The following is a 6,982-nucleotide window of genomic DNA, read 5'->3' as shown; positions in this document are numbered from 1 at the left end:
TTCTTCATTTGTTTACTCTATTCCAGCAAGTAAGTGATGGATCGGGGATTCAAACTCAGTTCTTAAGTAATTCCAAAACCCATGATCAATCCACCAAGTTGAAAGTTTTCAAATCATGTCTCATGGAGCCCTAGACAAGGAAGTCACAGGTTCATCTGAGCTTTCTACTCCTATATTAACCAACACACATTTACTTTCTATTTTATTTTTAAACTATTTATTTATTTAGCCTGCACCAGGTCTTAGTTGCAGCATACAGGATCTTTAATCTTCATTGTGGTACACAGGATCTTTAGCTGCAGTATGTGGGATCTAATTCCCTGACCAGGGATGGAACCTGGGTCCCCTGCAGTGGGAGTGCCGAATTTTAGTCACCAGGGAAGTCCCACTTTATACCTACTGCTTATTTACGATTTCGTTTGCAATCATAGCATAGGCCCCTTTGCCGATTCCAGACAGCACTAGCAAATGGCCGACACTGAGAAAGTTGCTGGGATGAATATCAGACAAGCACATGACATGGGGCTTGAGAATGACAGTCCTACAATCTAGTTTAGGAAACAGACTTAACACATAGGAAATAACAGCCTCCTACTTAGGGAGCAAACTGTCCACTGCTGACTACCAGAACTATTCTGGGAAGACAGCGGCCCATCAGGAGACAAGGATGCAAGAAGGCTTGTAAAGAAAGGGCCCTTGGATTAGGCATAAAAAAACAAGTTGGATTTGAAGAGTTGACATAGTGGAGGTTAAGGCTTTCTCTCTCCTTGCTAATGACATCATCATTGACTTAGTTGCCCAGACAGACTTCTCTTCTACCCTTGCAGCCATTCCCATGGATTCTGTCGCCACTACCTTCTTCCATCCACCCCCACCCATCCAGCCCAAGGTCAAGCCCTTGTCACTTCTGTTTTCAGAACTGTGGCAGCTTCCTGGTGACCTCGCCACCACCCTCAAGTCCAACCATACAGATGCCTGAGTGATGCTTCCAAAACACAAATCTGAAAAGTCCTAACTCTTCATGCAGCAGACAAAGTTCCTCAAAACCAAACCCTGCCTTCCCCTCTAGACTGACCCTTGTCTCTCTTATAGGAGCCACCTGGAATTGGTGTTCCAGGCATACTGTCAGCTCAGTTATTTCTCAAAACCATGGATTTCTGTCTCCTATTCAGTACAAACTCTATTTCCTGATTAGGATGTCAAACTTTCATTCATCCTTCAAGTCACACCTCAAATGTCATAGCTCCTGGGAAGCCTTTCCATCTGCCCCGGGGAGGAGACCAGGGCCTTTGGACCAACCACCTTTAACAACTACTTGTTTTCTCTCTCCACTCCTGTGTTCCCCTCCACCAAACTGTGAACACTCAGAGTCACAAGCTATGTTGACCATTACTCTGATACTGCTGCTAAGTCACTTCAGTCGTGTCTGACTCTGTGTGACCCTATAGATGGCAGCCCACTAGGCTCCCCCGTCCCTAGGATCCTCCAGGCAAGATCACTGGAGTGGGTTGCCATTTCCTTCTCCAATGCATGAAATTGAAACGTGAAAGTTAAGTCACTCAGTCGTATCTGACTCTTAGCAACCCCATGGACCACAGCCTACCAGGCTCCTCCATCCATGGGATTTTCCAGGCAAGAGTACTGGAGTGGGGTGCCAGTGCCTTCTCCTGACCATTCCTCTATCCCTTCTTTTTATCAAAGTGCCTGAGCTTCCCTTGTGGCTCAGTTGGTAAACAATCTGCCTGCAGTGTGGGAGACCTGGGTTTGATCCCTGGGTTGGGAAGATCCCTTGGAGAAGAGAAAGGTTATCCACTCCAGTATTCTGGCCAGGAGAATTCCATGGGCTGTAGAGTCCATGGGGTCTCCAAGAGTCGGACACGACTGAGCGACTTTCTCTTTCCTGGTATTTAATAGAACTCAGTAATTAGGATGACTTCCAGCTGAGAGAAATCAAATAAACAAAACTTTGGGAACAGGAGCTGAGCATATTTTGCAGAGGTAACACCAAAACATTATCAGAAAAACATCTACATATCTACTAAGGTGGGGGTTCCCAGTTATAAGGTCTTTGTGTAATCAATGCAAGTAATAGATTAAACATGCACACATCAACACACATATACCAACAGGCAGAGAGGGAGAAACAAGATTTTAAAATAAGAAAAAAGGCTTCCCTGGTGGTCCAGTGGTTAAGAATCTGCCTTGCAATGCACAGGACACTGGTTCGATCCCTAATCCTAGAAGATCCCACATGCCGGGGAGCAGCCAACCCCTCGCGCCACAGCTGCTGAGCCCGGGGGCTGCAGTACTGAAGACCATGCTCCTGGAGCTCACGCTCCACAACAAGGAGAAGCCACTGCAACGGGAAGCCCACACACTGCAACACAGAGCTGCCCCTGCTCGCCGCAGCTAGAGAAAGCGCACGCACAGCAACGAAGACCCACCACAGCCAGAATAAACTCATCAATCAATCTCTGAAAAATAGGAGAGAAAGGAAGAAAGATATGCCTTCATAATGGCAAAAGATACATGACTGCAGAGGCCTTGGACACAGAGCTGGCCTTGACGTGCCATGAACAGACGACAGGACCCTGGAGCATGGATCCCTCAGTCTCAGGACAGGCCGGTGTGGCCCCGGGCTTCCAGGGCGTCACCATGGATTACATCAGCCTCATTTATTTCCTCCAGTGTAAAGAACAAGTATCATTAATTTCCAAGGGTGCCATGCCATGAAAAAGACTGGGAAGACGTAACTAGGAGAACATTTTCCCCTATTCCTGCCAGGAAACAAGTAATTAGTAAATGTCTGACAGCCTATCTTTATCCAGAAGGAGCAGAGAGTGGATTTCCATGACTACCTATTAAACAGGCATTTTCCACTGCCTGTGGGATAAATGCCATTAAAAAGTTAGCCTTTCAAAAGGGTAGACTTCAACCAGACTGTATATGTTGATGCATTTCGCACAATTGTACTTGTGCCACGTTGAAAATGTGTTAAGCTTAAATTAAGTTAGAATTATGAACACAATGGAATTGGATAGGATCCTGGCTATGAAAAATGAATCCTTTAGTTACGTGAAAAAATCAAAAGCTGGCAATGAGTGTTCCAAGTAACATTTGTTTTGTACATTTTTATGCCCATTCCCATGTTCACAAACAGACTTGTAGAGAGCTAGACTAAAATCACAGAAGTTTGGAAACAATCATGCTTATTTGATAATTTTTAGATGTTCGTGGTTTTTTTAGGACAGTCACAACTTACCTCACTTGATAAAGTGAAAGCAATTTTGGCAGTATTATCCAAAGCCTTAAAAATGTTCACATCCTTGAACCTTACTAGAAGAGAAAATAACCGCATGAATCAGAAGAAATAATGTCAAAATATTAACATGAGTTGCCCCCAGGTGGAAGACTTTGAAAGACTATTTTTTCCTTCCCAGTTTCATTATATTTTACTTGACGATGATAAACTTATCTTACCTTGATAATCAGGGGGAAAATAAATGAAAAAAAAATTCATTACTTTCAACCCAATAATTTATTTTAAGGAGATGATTTTTCTTTTTAATTTTAGGAGTTTATTTGAGCAAAACTGATTTGAATCAGGCAGCATCAATCCAGAAGTGGTTAGGAGTGCTCCACCAACATGAGTTTGTGGAGACAATTTTTTTTTAGAAGATTTTTTTTTGTTTAATGTGGACTGTTTTTAAAGGCTTTATTGAATTTGTTACAGTGTTACTTCTGTTTTACCTTTTGGTTTTTCTGGCCATGAGGCATATGGGATCTTAACTCCCAGGGATCAAGCCCACACCTCCTGTATCAGAAGGTGAAGTCTTATTAACCACTGAACTACCAGGAAGGTCCCAAGGGCAGAGGCGTTTATAGAGAAGAGACAGAAGCAAAGTAAGGCAGTCACTGTTTGGCCGATAGCTCAAAGCCTAGTTGTTTGTGATTGCTCAGCCTTAGGAGTTTTTTATTTTGTGACCATGAGACATTTACAGGCTTAGACTCTGACTTGCTGACATAGGCCCCCATGGCACTAAAGCCACACCCATTTAACAGCATCCTTGTATAATTAATTTAACAATCCCCCTTTTTTTGCCATCCTCTCATACATGAGAGACTAACCAAACAGTTGCCATTAGTGTTTCTATCAGTCACCATCAAAGTTAAATCATTCTTGTCTCATTGTGAAACTCCCAGATTATGATGTCAGATTCACAGAAGAACTGTTTTTGTTGTTCATCTGGTTTCCATTTCTCCAAGTGCAGGAAAAAAAAATCTGATGTACTGCTGACGGCTACAAACAGCGTTTAAAAACTTTGATAGAAGCTCACCTGGTAAAGAATCCCCCTGCATTTCAGGAGACCCCAGTTCAATTCCTGGGTCAGAAAGATCCCCTGGAGAAGAGATAAGCTACCCACTTCAGTATTCTTGGCTTCCCTGGTGGCTCAGATAGTAAAGAATCCACCTGCAATGTGGGAGACCTGGGTTCAATCCCTGGGTTGGGAAGATCCCCTGGAGGAGGGCATAGTAACCCACTCCAGTATCCTTGCCTGGAGAATCCCCATGGACAGAGAAGCCTGGCAGGCTACAATCCATAGGACTGCAAAGAGTTGGACGTGACTAGTGACTAAGTGCAGCACAGCACAGCAGGGAGACCATCTAGAGGGCAGGACCGCTAGGAGGGTAATCCCAGGAGACTTAAGTATACTCCTTAGTGACCCCAAGCACCACACCTGGAGGGTAGGACCACTAGGAGGGTAATCCCAGGAGACTTAAGCATACTCCTTAGTGACCCCATGCACCACACCAGTCGGTATCTAATAAATCAAAGAATGTACCTGAAAAGGCATCAACCTGCTTTAGCCAAGTGGCTTATTTGTTAATTTCTTGTATTTGCTACAACACCAAAGGTGTTGGTCTAGGTACAGCAAGAGATATTTACTATTACATAGACTCCTTGTTCAGCCAACAAGTAATCTAAAGCAGTTCTATTACCTAAGACCACCTTCACAAGAAAGTCCAGGGATTTCTGTCGTGTAGCTGTTGCCTTATCAATAGATTTTGTGATAGTTGCCAGAGTTAAGGAACATTGTTTTCCTGTGCATTAACAGAGAGGGAAAGCAAGTAATTAAAAAAAAGGAATAAAGCTTTCACACTGGAGATTAAGATCTTGAACTGTGAAGAAAAAAAAAAGATCTTGAACTGTGATCTTGAGAGAGCTGGTCACCTCGAGATGTCATCAGCTTCTGGAAAGGAACCTCTCTAGACAATTTTAATTTTAGATCTCCAGCTGGTGTGCCATTCTAGGAGTCTAGAGAAGCCCTTTTCAATTAGAGGGTGTGGATCCAAGGGTCAAGTCCCTGAACTTTGACTGCCATCTGGGTAGTGAGGAGGACCTGGGATGGTCCCTTCCAAAGAGTTTCAAAGGCACTCTTTGTTCTTAATGATTCCAAATCAGAAATGTTGGAGAAAACTGGAAATGTTAGTTTGAAGAGTTGTAGCCGATATTTGAGGAAACTAGAACTCAGGATACAGTTGATTTACAGGTATATAACAAAACCTCAAAGACAATGAACAGCACTAGAATCTGATATCCACAAGGCTGTGTTATCATTTTCTATGAAGCATAATTATTTCCTCTACAATCACCCTCATTTCTCTCAAAGATAATCATTATAAGACAAATTTGTCTGCAAGTGCTTAGTCTCATTAAATTTGGCCTGATTATTTAGATGAATGCGGTAAGAATGGTGATTGACCACATAGATTCTCTTTAAATCTGCTTTGCTGATAATTTTTCATAAGGAATTTTAGATTGGACTTTTAAAAGCCTCTCCAGGCTAAGAAACCAAACCAAAAACTCAACATTAGACTTCACCTGGTATATTTAAAGAGGTGACTGAATTCCTCTCTTTTTTAAAGTATCCTAAGGTTCTGGACCTTTCTGGAAGTAGCCTTCCTTATTCACCTGGTAGGGCTTCCAGGAAGCCTTAAGCAAGGTACAAAGTTAGTTTTTCCAAGGAGCTTTTCTTGGCTCCATAGAGTCAACATGAGTTCCTTAAAAGTATCTGGTCAAATCTTGGGCATAAGATTTTAGGCATATTCTCATATATACCCAAAAGCATAGAACTTAAGAAGGCTTGTCATCACTTACTACTTGATAATGCATCCCACACAATTTAGCATATTAAATAAACATAATTAATTTAACAACTCTCTTTCACAATGTGAGGGACAAATTCATTGAGATTTTCCAGGCTTCCTCTGGGAAATTTCAAAGGTATTTTGAAGTCAAAAAGACTGCATTCATAATTTTATTTGGGGAAGTTGTCAAAATGTTTGAACATTTGACTAAATAGGATCTCAGATCATTATGAAGTAATACCTAATTATCAATTTAAGTTGACAATAGAAGATTTTAAAGGCAAACAGAATATTACATAGCTGTGAACAAAACTTAGATCTTTTAATATTGAGAAGACTGGGTTTTCTTATGTAATCAAAATGCTGATAAAGACAAAGTAAAGCACAATAAATTAGTTTGGAAGAGACCAAATCTTTGCTTTCCAGGTAGATTACCCAAAAGGTTCAACAACAAACTTTCACAGTCCAAAGCAGACCAATATTCCAAGACAAATTTGTCCTTTTACAGAGAGAAAGCCAAATTCTACTTCTGTACCAATGTACTTCTGATATTAAAACTTATTCTTTAAAAATTTAAATAAATCCATTCTCATTTTAGTCAGCTTGACCATACATAAAATTCCTTTCTCACAAACCTTTTACAACTTTTTTTTTTACATCTATTCAGGTTTTATCCTGTTTTTTTCTCTTCCTCATTCTCAAACAACCAGTTATTTTACTTTCCTCATGTACTTTTCAAACAATTGTTTCCTTTAATTCTTATTTTTCTAAGCAGTTTTAGTTACAAATATTGATTAGAAACTTAACTCTTAGAATTCTTTATTCTTAATGA

The sequence above is a fragment of the Cervus canadensis genome, chromosome 4 (assembly GCF_019320065.1).
Source record: "Cervus canadensis isolate Bull #8, Minnesota chromosome 4, ASM1932006v1, whole genome shotgun sequence".
In the NCBI taxonomy this organism is placed as follows: domain Eukaryota; kingdom Metazoa; phylum Chordata; class Mammalia; order Artiodactyla; family Cervidae; genus Cervus; species Cervus canadensis.
Note: the sequence above shows the minus strand (reverse complement) of the source record.